Source organism: Equus quagga, unplaced genomic scaffold (assembly GCF_021613505.1).
Source record: "Equus quagga isolate Etosha38 unplaced genomic scaffold, UCLA_HA_Equagga_1.0 HiC_scaffold_41_RagTag, whole genome shotgun sequence".
Taxonomy (NCBI): Eukaryota; Metazoa; Chordata; class Mammalia; order Perissodactyla; family Equidae; genus Equus; species Equus quagga.
In genome coordinates this window covers 280,197-294,482 of record NW_025793725.1, presented here as the reverse complement: position 1 = coordinate 294,482, position 14,286 = coordinate 280,197, and the positions used below count along the sequence as shown (strand labels likewise).

Below are 14,286 nucleotides of genomic sequence, written 5' to 3'. Positions count from 1 at the left end.
GAGAGAGTAGGGGCATGAGAGTGATTTTTTTTAGGACAGTACTTTTACAAGAGAGAAATGTTAAAGCTCTCTGGATCTCAAGCCTGTGAGGTCAAATTCCCTGCATTGATGTCCAGTGTAAAGAGTCGAGGAATTCTGGAAAAATATAAGCAGTGGAATGAAGATGTCTTAGGAGCAAAAAAAAACCCAGGTTATACTTGTATAGAAAATGAAAACTGGCTGCAGAGAGAATAGGCAAATAAGGGGACAGACTGGGTTAATAACTTCAGCACTTGACATAGATAGTTCTTGGTGGGGGCCATTCTGTGCATTGTAGGATGTTGAGCAGCATCTCTGGTCTCCACCCACTTGATGTCAGTAACTCTTCACTCCAACAGTTTTAACAAGCAAAAATGTTTCCAGATGTTGCCAGTTGTCTCCAGGTTGAAGGGGTGTCTGGGTAGGGCATCATTACCCCCAGTTGAGAACCACTGGAATAAAGGATCTTAGGTCTTGCATTTGGAAGGGGCATCAGAAATATAAAGAAATCATCAGAGCACATTCATGTAGGTTCTTTCACAGCAATACATACTAGATACCCTGGGAGCCCAAGAGACGAAGCGCAAACCACTCCTCTTGGGGTCGAGAAGGACCCCAAGGACCATCTTTGGGAGGTGGTGAGTTTAGGCCCATCCTTGAAGGTGGAAGTGGGGAAAGGATAAGGAGCTAAAACCAAAGAATCCGCATTATGTATTTTTAAATTTTATCATATCACAGATACCTACCCTTAGGGGGAAAAATCCTTTCATAAATGAATTTTTGTAAGCTAATTAATATAAACAATGAAGTTGAGAACTTATTTATTTCACTTTGTATTTACTTATTTCAAATTCCACTGTATATCCTTTTCTAATATTAAGCTACTTGTAACACATGTAAAAGATTAGGCAGCAGGACTGAGCTCCAGGAACTTGAGGGACGAAATGGAGGCCAGGCCAGCATGATGAGAGCAGGCAATCAACAGGGAGATGACATCAGATATGTGTATGGGGAGCACCACACAGTTCCATGCAGGACATAATAATAATGGTGATGAGTTTGGACTTGAAACTCTCCTGTGGGTTCCTACCACAGTAAGAGATGGCTGGCTGCAGGCTGGGAGAGGGACTGTAGCTGCTCTAGGTGGGTCCCAGGCAGGAGTCAGTTTCATTTTTGACGAGTGTAGCTCAGAGGAACCAGGAATGATAGCACAGATTCAGGACACTCTTCAGCGGACAGTGCCAATAGACATGTAGTTGTCCTGGCTGGAGGAGTGAGGGTCTGTCGCGTGGCCTCTCAGTGGAAGGCAGGTGTCATTTACTCTGACGGCAGGCTGGAGGAGGTATATGTTGGTGTGGGTGGGTTCCACTGTGGACATGTCGTGTTTGCGATGTCAGCTAGACCTTCAAGTGGATATGTCGTACAGGAGGGTCCAGGATGAATGTTGAGCTGGGAGGGCGAGGACCTGAGACATGCATTTGAGATTCAGATGAGCCAGGGACTGGATAAGTTCACTAAGGAGATGGAAGACACTGTAGCCCTACCCAGAGGCACTCACTTTGCAATGGGAGGTGCCCAAAGGTCAGAAAAATGCCCTTCGGAAACTTAAGGTGGCCAAAAGGCTGCCAAAGTCATTTGATATCTGCCTGTATTTTCATAGAGACTTAAAATCTTGTAGGAGATGAGAATTTAGTGAGCCTGCCATCTGGAGACTTTGAGAGAGAATACGCTTATATCATCTTTTTGAATAGCTTCCGCTAAGAATTATACCTACATTTCCTTTTTATCTCACTGGCAGCTTTCTTCTTACGTGGGAATGAGTGATTCAGCCTAGGTTAATTAGATCTAAATACATGCTCTTTTTCTGGGGCTACTATAGTTTCTCCTAACAACCACAAATACAGTCCTTCTGAACATCATATTACAGCATAATGTGTGCATTTTTTTAATGACTTTTATGATTAACCTTGACATAACAATAACATCTGTCCCATTTCCCAAAGATTAATAGGAATTTAATTAAACAAAATGTGTTGTTCTGTTCCCAGTTAGCTAAATTTTCTAAGAACAGAAGCTGGCCTCAGAATTTCTGGGTTTGACTAACATTTAGATATTCCAGAAGCTACCAAGATTCTACAGTTGGTTCTAGAGTATGTCTTTGCTCAACTAAAAGTAAGTTTTTTATTTCACAGTTAAGGATTTGAATCTTGCTTATGAAAAGAAAGCAGATATTTATTTTTGACCTGCTAGCTTCAAAATAAATTGGCTGATGCCTATTTTAACTGTGAGAATAATTTTGATCTTTCCAGGTTTGTCTTTAACCAACAGCAAGATCATTGGAGAAATACATTTGCACTGAAAGTTCATTTTCTTTGAGATCCTTTTTATTATGGCAAAATATACACAACATAAAATTTACAATTTTTAGCCATCTTGAAGTGCACTGTAAATTTCACTAAATTTAATTATATTCACCACCCATCTCCAGAACATTTTCTTCTTGCCAAATTAAAATTCTGACCCAACTAAGTGATAACTTTCCTCTCTGTTCCTCCCTCCTCCAGCTCCTGGCAACCACCATTCTCCTTTCATTCTTATTTTTAACTACTCTAAGTACTTCATGTAAGTGGAGTCATATAATATTTGTCCTTTTGTGTCTGGCTTATTTCACTTTGCATAGTGTCTTTGGGGTTCATACACGTTGTAGCATGGTGAGAATTTCATTCTTTTTAAAGGCTAAAAAATATTCCCCTGTATGTATATACCACATTTTATTGATCCGTTCATCCATCAGTGGACGTGTAGGTTGTTTACAACTTTTGGCAATTGTGAATAATATTACTGTGAACATAGGGGCACAAATATCTGTCTCTGCTTTTAGTTCTTTTGGTTATATACCCAGAAGTGGAATTTTTTGGTCATATGGTATTTCAATGTTTAATTTTTTGTTTAATTGTTTAATTCTGCTTTCCTGAAGGTTTGTTCTTAAAGAATTTTTGTGAGATATGATAGAAATGGAATCTATTCATGACTCCTTTTTACCTACCAGAAGACTTAGCAGACTATCGCCTACAGGCCAAATGTAGCCCATTGCCTACTTTTGTACAGTCAACAAGCTAAGGATGGTTTTTATATTTTTAAATGGTTAAAAAAAAATGAAAAGAAGAATAACAAGTCATGATGCATGAAAATTCTATGGAATTCAAATTTCATTGAACATAGATAAAGTTTCCATGGAACATAGCTAAATCAGTCAATTTGTATATTGTCTGTGACTGTTTCTGGTTACACAGGTAGAATTAAGTGATTCTCAGTTGAGTAACAAAGACCAGATGATCCATGAAGTGGAAATTATTTATTCTCTGGCCCTTTAAGAACAAGTTTTCCAACCTGCAATCAAACAGTTTAAAATTATAAGAAGTCACAGAAGCATATTTACATCTGTTGACTGCTCTGCCCATGTACATGATCCAGTAGATAGATCAAGCTGCCCACCCAGTTAATCACTCTGTTCTAAACCCCATTTATGTCACTTTTAAGCATCACTTCTTGTTGCTTACGCCCCCAGTGAGACTTCCTTCAGTGCGAGATGCAGAGTGTGAAACTCTGTTTTGTGAGTTTTGAAGACTCACCCATTTAAGACAAATTTTGTTTTCTGTTGCCAGTTCCAAAACTTGGATCCCTCTCTTGTCTTCTAGGCATTATCTCCTTCCTTTGAATAGGAGGTCAGTCTCTGTATAACAAAGAAATGAAATTGAGGAAGATTGATCCTAAGCTAACATATGTGCTAGTCTTCCTGTATTTTGTATGTGGGATGCCGCCATAGCATGACTTGATGAGTGGTACATAGGTCCATGCCCAGGATCCGAACACACAAACCCTGGGCTGCCAAAGTACAGCGTGCAAAACTTAACCTCTGTGCCACTGGGCTGACCCTGCACTGACTTTTTTTCTGCTTTTTGGACAGGTTTGTATTCTATTAAAAGGCACTGTCTTCTTTTAAATCTGTGATATTTCTATAAAACCATGTAAATGTCATACTTGGAATTGTAGGACGTTTTCAGCAGTTTTTTGCAAAGAGCCTTTCTGTGCAGTGAGGGCTTTGTGTGACTTGTGAAAAATTCTATTCACATTCCTGGAAATCTGAAATAGCATCAGTTTCCTCTGTTTAATATCGTCTTTCATTTTAACAACATCTCCAAAATATCATTTTAGGGTAACACTTTGTTCAGAGTTTAAGTTGTTGTTGGAAATATCATCCCCAGAGCTGCTTCATGCACACACCCAACTCTATTACAGGTACCTACATAAGGATGCATTTAATATATTATTTTATTTAATTCATGAAGGTGAGAGAAATCTGAACAGACTGGAAGGAAATCAGGCTAAGCTTAAACTAGGAAATACACTTTAATTCTGTTTTTCCTATATTTAGTTTTTATAGGAAATGAGACGTTTGCATTTCCTCTTTTTTAAATTGTGTTTGAGATTATGTTTGCACAGAGAAGAAGCCTGTTTCCTGCTAGACTGGTAAAATGGGATGAATAAAAAAGACTGGGCAGATAAAATCATTTGGTAAGTATAGCATAAAGGTCCTAATCAATGTGCTGTGCAAGAATTTCAGTGTCTACACTCAGTCTCAACTGATTTTTTGTTAGAAGACCCTATTCTTTTTTCCTTTCTTAAACACACTTACTAGTTTAAAAATTTGGTTGTTTGAGAACCAAGTAATGTATTTCCATTTAAGAAAACCACAGATAAATGTGATTATGTTCCAGTTGAAATGAAAACCATTCACTTAGTTCTCTTGGTTCAATGGCTATTTTAGTCCCTTTCAGAAACTTCTCAAATGTTTTCCTTTGAAAGAGTAACTGGGGAAGATGTTTCTAGGTTCATCTTGGCGTTTTGGGGGGTGGGGGTGGGAGGTGGTAAAATACACATAATGTTCATCTTGTTTTCATTTTTATTTTTTAATCTGAGAGAATGATTACTAGAACAAAAGGAACACAGCAGCCTTCCAATGACCCATGTTTTCAGTGGTTCCCATTCTGTGATTATAATCATAACTGTCATTCCTTACAAGCCTATGTGTCTGGCTCTAGTGTATTTGAGTATGTGAATTTGTGCAATGTAATTATAAAGTACTGTGCTTATTTAGTGGCACAGAGAGGCTAAGTTATTTACTGAGCCACCCACAGCCCTCAGTTTGGGATTCTGGGATTTAGCCAAGGTCAATCTGGGGCTACACCGCTTCTCAGAGAGTCTGCTGGCCCACATGGTAAGAGAGTCGCCACCTTTCCCAGGCGCTGAGTGTAATTTCTGGAAAACAAGGCCACACTGGAATCCAGAGAAGAGAAAGCCAATTTAGACTAGGGATAAGTACACTGTGATTGAGACGGGCAAGCAAGGTCAAGAGTTTGACCTTAAAGGCAGATGCAGACTGTTTAAAAGAACCAGCATTTTTTTATCTTTTATTTTTAAGAGTCCCTTAAAAGTGCCAGCTAAAGATAGGCATTGTGGCGGCAGTGGAAAGCTGATGGGATTTTGGGCCAGACGACCTGGGGTCACTTCCAGGTTCCAGCCTCCCTGGTGATGTACTCTCCAAGTCTCTGAGAAACTGGGGGATGGTGGTGATGTGGGGACAGAGCTGTGGTGAAGACCCTATTTGTGTAACTTTGAAGCATGACACAAGTGCTGTGTGTTTCTCATTCTACTACGTATGCACACTTCAATATTCCTGATTGGATGAGATAAGATCCCCTATAGTATTTTATGTGGCATCAGTATCCGAAGCCCAGACTAGAAAGCCAGAGGGGACCGACCTTCAGAAGCCTGCCAATCAGCAGAGATTTGACTCATAGAAATTTTTTAAATCATGTGCTCTTTTTTTCTGTGTCAAGATTTAGTTGTCCTTTCAGATTATAGGAAAACATGAGTCTTTTTGACTGATATAAGGCCAGGCCCCACACTTGCCCTTACTTATGTGAGCTCTGTTGTCTCCCACTGTCCCCTGCCACTCATTTACTAAGCTCAGGAATACCTCACAGGATTTATGTCAGAGTGGTTTTCAATTAAATGATAAAATCTATCATTGGTCATTCATCAAGCAAATTGTCTGAGGTGTTTGTCTCCCTAAATGATTTCATGTTGCAAATCATGCAGATGAATGATGGCCACCACACGAGAATAAACTGGCGTCATTGCAAATCAGCCACATAAAAATGAAGAAGAAGAAAAGGTAACTACTGAGCCATCGTGTCCGAGAGAGCCAAACAGTGTGCCCTTCCAGCCCTGTCTCCAGGGAGCTGACTGAATGCACCGCACGTACAATTTATGCTAGGTAGCAATGTGAGAGAGAAGGAAAGGGCTCCAAGGAGTCAGAATCCTTACAAGGGTAGCAACATTCATTTTATGAATTGGAAAATATACATGGTCAGTAGCTAGAGTCGTGTGAAACTGGGCCTGATGTAAGCATACACAGGTAAAATGCACTGTACATATTTCACTATAATTTTACAGTCATTTATATTAATAATAGTTGTTTGTGATTTTGCAAATTGCCAGTACCAGTGATGGAATAAAGGAAGCATTCTATCTGCAAGGCAGATTGACTCACAGAGTAAGAATTTAACTGGAATTAGGATATGCAGAAATTGCATGGGTTTTACTCCTAAAGAACTGAATTCCACGCATCCAAAAGCAAATTCCATTTCCACAGTTTCATTTACTCATCCCACCGCACCCTCTGCTGCTTTTTTGATGAGAGGCATGACCCACTTGGTCATTCTCATCATCTGTAAATAGACGGTTTTTATAAATAAGATATTCACTGTTGATCTAAGGCTCTATGAGTCTGGATTTGACACAATGGAGAGATGCACATGTGAGCAAAATGCAAAACCTGTGATGGTTCACTCTTGTTGCACTTACCATGTTCTATCGACTAACTGTAGGAAAGTCTGATGTGAGTCACTTGGAAAAAATTAAATATCTTAGAAAATCCAAAAATGGACATAGTTACTTGTAGGTACAGTGCTTTTGCTCAATAAATTTCAGACCAACTCAAAGTATTAATGATTAATCAAATGAAGGAGTTAGAATGATGTGTAATGGGTGCATTGTGTATATGCAACTTGTCATTCAAAGTGTTTAGAAGACTTCTCCCGATAAATTGTACCATCAGTTGCAAATTCCCATTTATTCTCATTGTGCAGTAACAAATTACTACCTGCCTCTATCAAGATTATTGTAAATTGTGTATTGGTGTGATCTGAAATGATGAGAGCACTCAAAGTGAAGCCAGAATTTGGTGTTCAAATCTTATCGCTTATTGGCTGTGAAAGCAGTCTAGATGTTCCCTCAAACTCTCCGGATCTCATCCTTTTCATATACAATGGGAATAACAAGGAGGGCTCCTGTGAGGGTTAAGTTATATAATGGACATAAAGAGGCCTTATAAAATGTATACTTCCTGTGCAAATGGGAGGGCACGGAGTTATTTTATATAGATGTGTATGTAATCAGCCTTGCTGTTCAAGAATTTTGATGATGGAAAGAATTGATATGTGCTTCTTATGACTAAATTAAAAGATTTTGGTTAGCAAAATTTATTTGTGATAAAAATAAGAACACATATGTAGAAACTTCTAGAAGGCTACAGAAGAAGCTTATTGATAGAGGCACTCTGCACACTGAAAGTGGGAGGACTTGGAGAAGGTTGCATGACTTTTAATGTTTTACCCTGATATCAGGATTTCTTGACATCAGCACTATTTACATTTGGGGCCAGATAATCCTTTCTCATGGGGGAGATGTCTTGTGTGTTGTAGGGTGTTGAACAACATCCCTGGTCGCTATGCACCCATTAGATGCTAGTGGCACCCTTCCTTCCAGTTCTGACAACTAGCAATATCTCCGGACATTGCCAGATGACCCTTGGGGGGCAAAATTACCTGCAATTGAGAACCACTTAAAACCTCCCCCATGAACATGTATTACATACGTAACTTTAATGACACTTAAAAGAAAAAGTTTACCCAAAGGAGTTGAAAACTTATGTCCACAAAAAAACCTACACCTGCATGTTTATAGCAGCTGTATTCATCCTTGCCCAAACTTAGAAGCAGCTAAGATGTCCTTCAGTGGATGAATGGATAAATAAACTGTAATACGTCCAGACCACGGAATATTATTCAGTGCTCAAAAGAAATGAGCTACGAAGCCATGAAAAGATATGGAAGAACCTTAGATGCTTATTACTAAGTGAAGGAAGCCAATCTGAAAAGTCTACATCCTGTGTGATTCCAACTCTGTGACATTCTGGAAGAGGCAAAACAATGGATACAGTAAAAAATATCAGTGGTAGCCAGGGATTGAGGGGAGGGAGGGATGAACAGGCACAGTACAGAAACTATTAGTTTCAGGGCAGTGAAACTATTCTGGGTGATACTATAATAGTGGACACATGTCATACATTTGTCCAAATCCATAGGATGCACAACACCAAAAATGAACCCTAATGTAAACCATGGACTTTGAATGATTAAGATGTGTCAATAAGGTTCATAAATTTTAACAAATGTACCCTCTGGTAGGGAATATTGAGACTGAGGGAGCATGTGCGTGTGTGCGAGCAGGGGCGTATACATAGATCTCAGTACGTTCCTCTCAGTTTTGCTGTGAACCTAAAAATACTCTCAAAACTAAAGCCTATTAAAACAGAATAATTTCTACAAGGAAAGAAGAAAATTAAACATGTCGTTTCCAAACTGATGAGATTATTCTGTTCAATCTCACATTTCTGTGACCCATAAAAGAATTCAGAATTTTTTCTGAGACTTATTGCATTTGGATTCTGAAGTCACCATCTTAACATAATGTGACATTTGCATAACTCTCTCAAGGACTCCTGGTGGCAGCTATGTGAATGTCCCAGGGACCAGCGACCTGTACTGCAGACCACTCTGTGCTCCTGTTCCACCTCCACTGTGGTCATTCTTGGTGACAAAGTAAAGACCGGCTTTACTTCTGGAATAAAGCACTTCTTCCTTTGGGTGTTGGTTTCTAGAATCACCCTGATAATGGTAGTAGATTGTCTAATTTAGTAATGAGTTATGAATGCATGGCTTAATGAATCTGACAGGATATTGCCCCAAGGCAGGGCTTGGCAAACTACTGCCTAAAGGCCAACTCAGCCCCTGGCCTGTTTTTGTAGATAAATTTTATTGAAACTATCCCACAACCATCATTTACATGTTGTCAATGGCTGCTTTTGAGCTATCAGGCAAAACTGAGTATTTGTAACGGAGACAGTATGGTTGCAGAGTCCAAGATTCTTACTGTTTGGCCCTTGAGGAAGTCTGCTTACATCTGCTCTATGGCTCTGGAATTTCCCTTCTTCTGTTACTATATCTAGGTTTGTCTCCTACGTCACTTTTAGAAAAGGAGGAGATAATAAATAGAGTAGCCTAACTTGGTGGAGGGTAGAGAACACCAAGAATGTTCCATTGTGTTTTGGGGAGTTCCTGTGTTTTGAAGTGTGTAAGATGCATGTCATGTGTACCAGCATGTATTTATTAGAGTTAGAGTGGTGAACTCTTTTCAACAAAGATCCAAAGACTATTAAAGAAAAAAAAGGAGGCCAGCCCTGATAGCCTAGTGGCTAAAGTTTGGTGTACTCTGCTTCAGTGGCCTGGGTTCAGTTTCCGGACAGGGAACCACACCGTTTGTCTGTGGCAGTGCCTCACATAGAAGACCTAGAAGAATTACAGCTATACACAACTATGTACTGGGGCTTTGGAGTGGAAAAAAGGGAAGACAAAAGGAGGAAGACTAGCCACGTATGATATCTTTGGGTGAAACTTCCCCTGCCTAAAAAAGAAAAGTAAAACCTCAAAGATAAGGGTTCAAAAGAGAGTAGCAACATTTCAGTTTAAAAATAAAGAAAAGAAGTATTAGCAGCATTCATGATAAAGGCACTTGATAGAACATGTCACTTGTATATGGGGTGTTGTCCCACGTGCTGTTGGGGCCATTGTTTGAAGGTTTCTCCAGACTCAGAGTCTGAGGCTGAGATTTATGTGGGAAGTCAGCTGGGGTTACAGATCAGCTGTCGGGGAATGGGGAGCAGAAGGGGGCCAAGCGTGGAGCTGCCATGTTTTCTGGAAGGTCATTTCTGCCCCATCCCTCCAAGTCTGCCACCCCTGATCAAAGTGTGTCTTCAGCTGGAACATGTCAAGAGCAGAGGTGGTGACTTCTCAGGAGTATATTCCTCAATCCTTTGGAGGTGTCAGGTGAACAACTGAATGCCCCCTCAGTGTGATAACGCTCAGACTTCTGAACAAGCTGATAGTATGGGCTCTCTACAGTCTGCTTCAGCAGACCAGGACCATTGTGCTGTGTTACCTTCACTTAGGAATCACTTCCTGAAGGCAGATTGGTCTCCTCGATGTCTGGGAAGCACTCCACCTTATGTTTCCTCTTGTACTACTTCTTCACCTCTAAAATGTCTTCCCCATGCTCACTAAGCGGGTAAGAAATGGGAGAAATCACAGAGGAGGAAAACCATAAATTGGACAGAATACATGTATTCAAAGACAATACATATCAATAATGTATCATCAATATATGTAATGTATACTTTTTCAAGGTGGGTTTTTAATAAACAGCATAGGGTTTGGTCCTTTTATCCATCTCACCCTTTTAATTGGAATGGTTATACCATGTACCACTGGCTGTTTTCTATTTGTTCCGGGTTCCCCCCCCCCCCCATTCCTGCATATGTTTGTATAAAGTGAGGATTTTTGTGATTCTGCTTTACTATTAGCTTATTAGTTTTACCTCTTTGTTGTGGGGTCATGTGAATGTTTATAACATGCATCTTTAACTTATTACCATCGACATTTGGCTAATACTTTCCCACATCATATATAAGAACTGACAACAATGTACTTCTATTCTCCTTCCATCCAGTTGTTTGTACTACTGTTGTCCTTCATTTTCCTTTTATATATATGTTTTTAAAAAGACAACACAGGGGCCAGCCCAATGATGCAGTGGTTAAGTGTGCACGTTCCGCTTCTCGGCGGCCTGGGGTTCACCGGTTCGGATCCCTGGTGTGGACGTGGCACCGCTTGGCACACCATGCTGTGGCAGGGGTCCCACATATAAAGCAGAGGAAGATGGGCACAGATGTTAGCTCAGGGCCAGTCTTCCTCAGCAAAAAGAGGAGGATTGGCAGTAGTTAGCTCAGGGCTAATTTCCTCAAATAAATAAATAAATAAATAAGAAGACAATACATAGTTATTAATTTGCCAATAAGCAGTCAATTATTTGTAAAAGAAATTTTAAAATGAGAAGAATTTTTAAATTTATCCCTATATTTATCGTTTCTGCCACTCATCATTTCTTTGCATAAATCCAGATTTCCATCTGAGCTCGTTTTTCTTCCCCTTAAAAAACTTCTATTAATATTTCCTGTAGAGTAGGTCTACTGACAGTGAATTCTCTGTGCATTTGTTTGCCTGGAAAAGTGTTTACTTTGTCTTCATTTTTGAAAGATACTCTGTCTGAGTGTAGAATTTTTGGTTGACATGTTCTTTCACTCTTTAAAGATGTGGCTTTACATCTTTGTCTTCTGGCTTACATTGTTTTTGACAAGAGGTTTGCAGATTTTCCTCTCTTTTTCCCTTGGATGTATTTGTGTTTTTTTCTCTGTCTACCTTTAGGAGTCTTTCCTTGCTTACTTTTAGGAAATTGCCTTCTTGGAGTTTTTTCTCGTGTTTATCCTTCATGGGATTTGTTGAGCTTCTTGGATGTGTTTTACCTTTTTTAACCTAGATCCCAAACTTGTTCCATCTTGGAGTCTTTGCTTTAAGTAATACATTGTCATCTCTACGAACTAGTGATTCAAGAATGAACACTGAAAAACCCCACTGAACTCAGTTTGGAAAATGATGATGAAAATCAATATTTATTAGTTTTGCATCTTTGTAACTCCATGTTGAATCTTTGGATTGTAGAGAATTGGGTCACCCAGAAGCTCTTGAGGATTTCGCTAGTACTGTGTAGAGTGTGTAGACATTATTAGCTTATGAAAGGGGTACCAGGAGTAACTGTTTGGTTAACTACCAGCTTTATGGATATGCTCCAATCGTAGCCATTTTCCCCATGTTAAATGGAGGTCTCAAGTTCACCAAACTCTTTTTCTCTCACATTTGTACAGTAATAATCAAATGACAAGTTAATACATGCTGAAAGAAAATTGGTGGTGCACCCAAGATTACCATCTACGGATAATAGTACTGAGATGTGAGTCCCAACAAACGTTCAAACTCTTAAGTTTTTTCTGTAGACACTGGACAGCAAATTTTATCATTTAACCATGCAGACTGTTTTTAGAAGGAAAATGTTTTAAGATGTTAATTTTTGTGTGTGTGTGTGAAAAAGTTTGAATCTGAGCTAACATCTGTTGCCAATCTTCCTCTTTTTTATTTCCTCCCAAAGGTCTGCCAGTGTATAGTTGTGTATCCTAGTTGTAGGTTTTGCTAGTTCCTCTTTGTGTGATACCACCTCAGCATGGATTGATGTGCTATGTCTGTACTCAGGATACGAACCGGCAAACCCTGGGCCTCCAAAGCAGAGGGTATGAACTTAACTACTCAGCCACTGGGCTGGCCCAAATGTTACTTGTTTTTAATTTATAGCTTTCTGGTATGTTTATGAGGTATATGGTTATTTTTAAAGAATATTGAAGAGTAGGCCTTTCGAATTTGTGTACCAAATTGGTGTCGTTAATCATTAAGAAAAAATACATTTTTTCTATGTCATAAATACAACTTTGAAAGGGAAGGTGTCCCTTTGGGTTGTCTCTTTTGGCATACATATAACCAGAGACAGGTGCACATTTACTATAGAGACGGAAAATAATCCATCTAAATAAAAGAGTATTTTAAGAAGATGAGATGATAAGATGTGAGGAAATAATCAGTGCACTGTGTTTTTTAAGAAGATGAGATGATAAGATGTGAGGAAATAATCAGTGCACTGTGACTTTTTACCTTGCAGTACCCATTTCCCTTGTTGGGTAAGTAAAAAGAGAAATGAGGGTGATGGTCTGATTTTAATTCCCAATGGATAAGGGCTCGTCTAGAACTGCCCTAGGTCTTGATGCTATTATGATATTAAAAGTAACATTTATTTTTATAAGTGGTTACTGTCTTGGAATATTTACATTCATTTTAGTCAAATACTGCAGCCTTTACATTTCAAGCTTCCAAAGTCTAAAAAAATGCCCGTTGGTTTTATCTTTCTCTTGGAGAACACATAGTCTTCCAACAGTAATACCTGCATTTGTTGGAATGCCTGGTGACTGGTATTCAAAGTCCATCAGACAATTGTCTTGAAAATTTCAACACGTTGTTGAAAAGTCTTTCTGAGGAAAATTTGGGAGAGTTGGCCATATTGAGCACGGAGTATCATCATCTTTGTGGATGCCTAGATACGTGGAGGATCAAGATGAAGAACATGGTTCACAAAGTTTCTGCTGCCTATGGCTCAGAGCTATGGGAAAATCATGACAGTAGAGTGATGATTTAGTCTGTTTGAGCACCTGGCATGGCACTGTTGTTGGTGTGTGGGATACATCAGTGAAGACATATCATGAGATTGTAGTATTCTTTGTTTATTCAAAGAATTCAATGAATTTAAAGCACTTAGAACAGAGCCAGGCAGATGATAGGTGCAATTACATCTTAACTATTATTGTTTTTTAATAAGTTTTTTTAACTCAGTGTTACCAATCCTGTAGGATTGTGGATCCATTTTTCCAGTGCCACATAATAAATACATACTAATAATCTGGAAAATATCATTCTGAGGAGCGTGCTTTGGCAGACTGTCCCCTACTTATTTTAAACCTCCAGTTGCTAGACTTCCAACTTCATTTGGTTGTAGATTTTCCTGGGAGCAACACCACACATCCTTGTCCCCATTCTGTGGAAAATGTTGCAGAGGCACTTCCTGAAAAAGCCTCCTGCCCCAGGTATCTTTCCCACCTGCTTTTCACAATGTGTTAGATTCTGAGGGTCAGGAATCCTGGTATGACCTAGTTCTGGCTGAGGTCTCTTGGGGCTGCAGTCAAGATGTCAGCCAGGGCTGCAGTCGTCTCTTGGCTTGACTGGGGCTGCACCATCCACTTACCTGGTGGCTCCCTCACATGGCTGGCAAGTGGTGCTGGCTGTTGGCAGGAGGCCTAGTTCTGCTCCATAC

At 39.5% G+C, this 14,286-nt stretch overlaps 1 protein-coding gene across 4 annotated transcripts in view; it reads left to right on the top strand.

Annotated features, from left to right (window-relative positions):
- The window catches only part of LOC124232267 (F-box-like/WD repeat-containing protein TBL1X), a 130,721-nt gene that overhangs the window by 47,091 nt on the left and 69,344 nt on the right, over positions 1–14,286 (top strand). The window contains exon 1 of one of the 4 annotated variants that reach the window (XM_046649232.1): positions 12,309–12,327. The exons of the other annotated variants lie outside the window; for them this stretch is intronic. The gene's annotated coding sequence lies outside the window, so the exon portion shown is untranslated. Of the gene's footprint in view, positions 1–12,308; positions 12,328–14,286 lie in introns of those variants that run through there. 4 annotated transcript variants of the gene reach the window in all.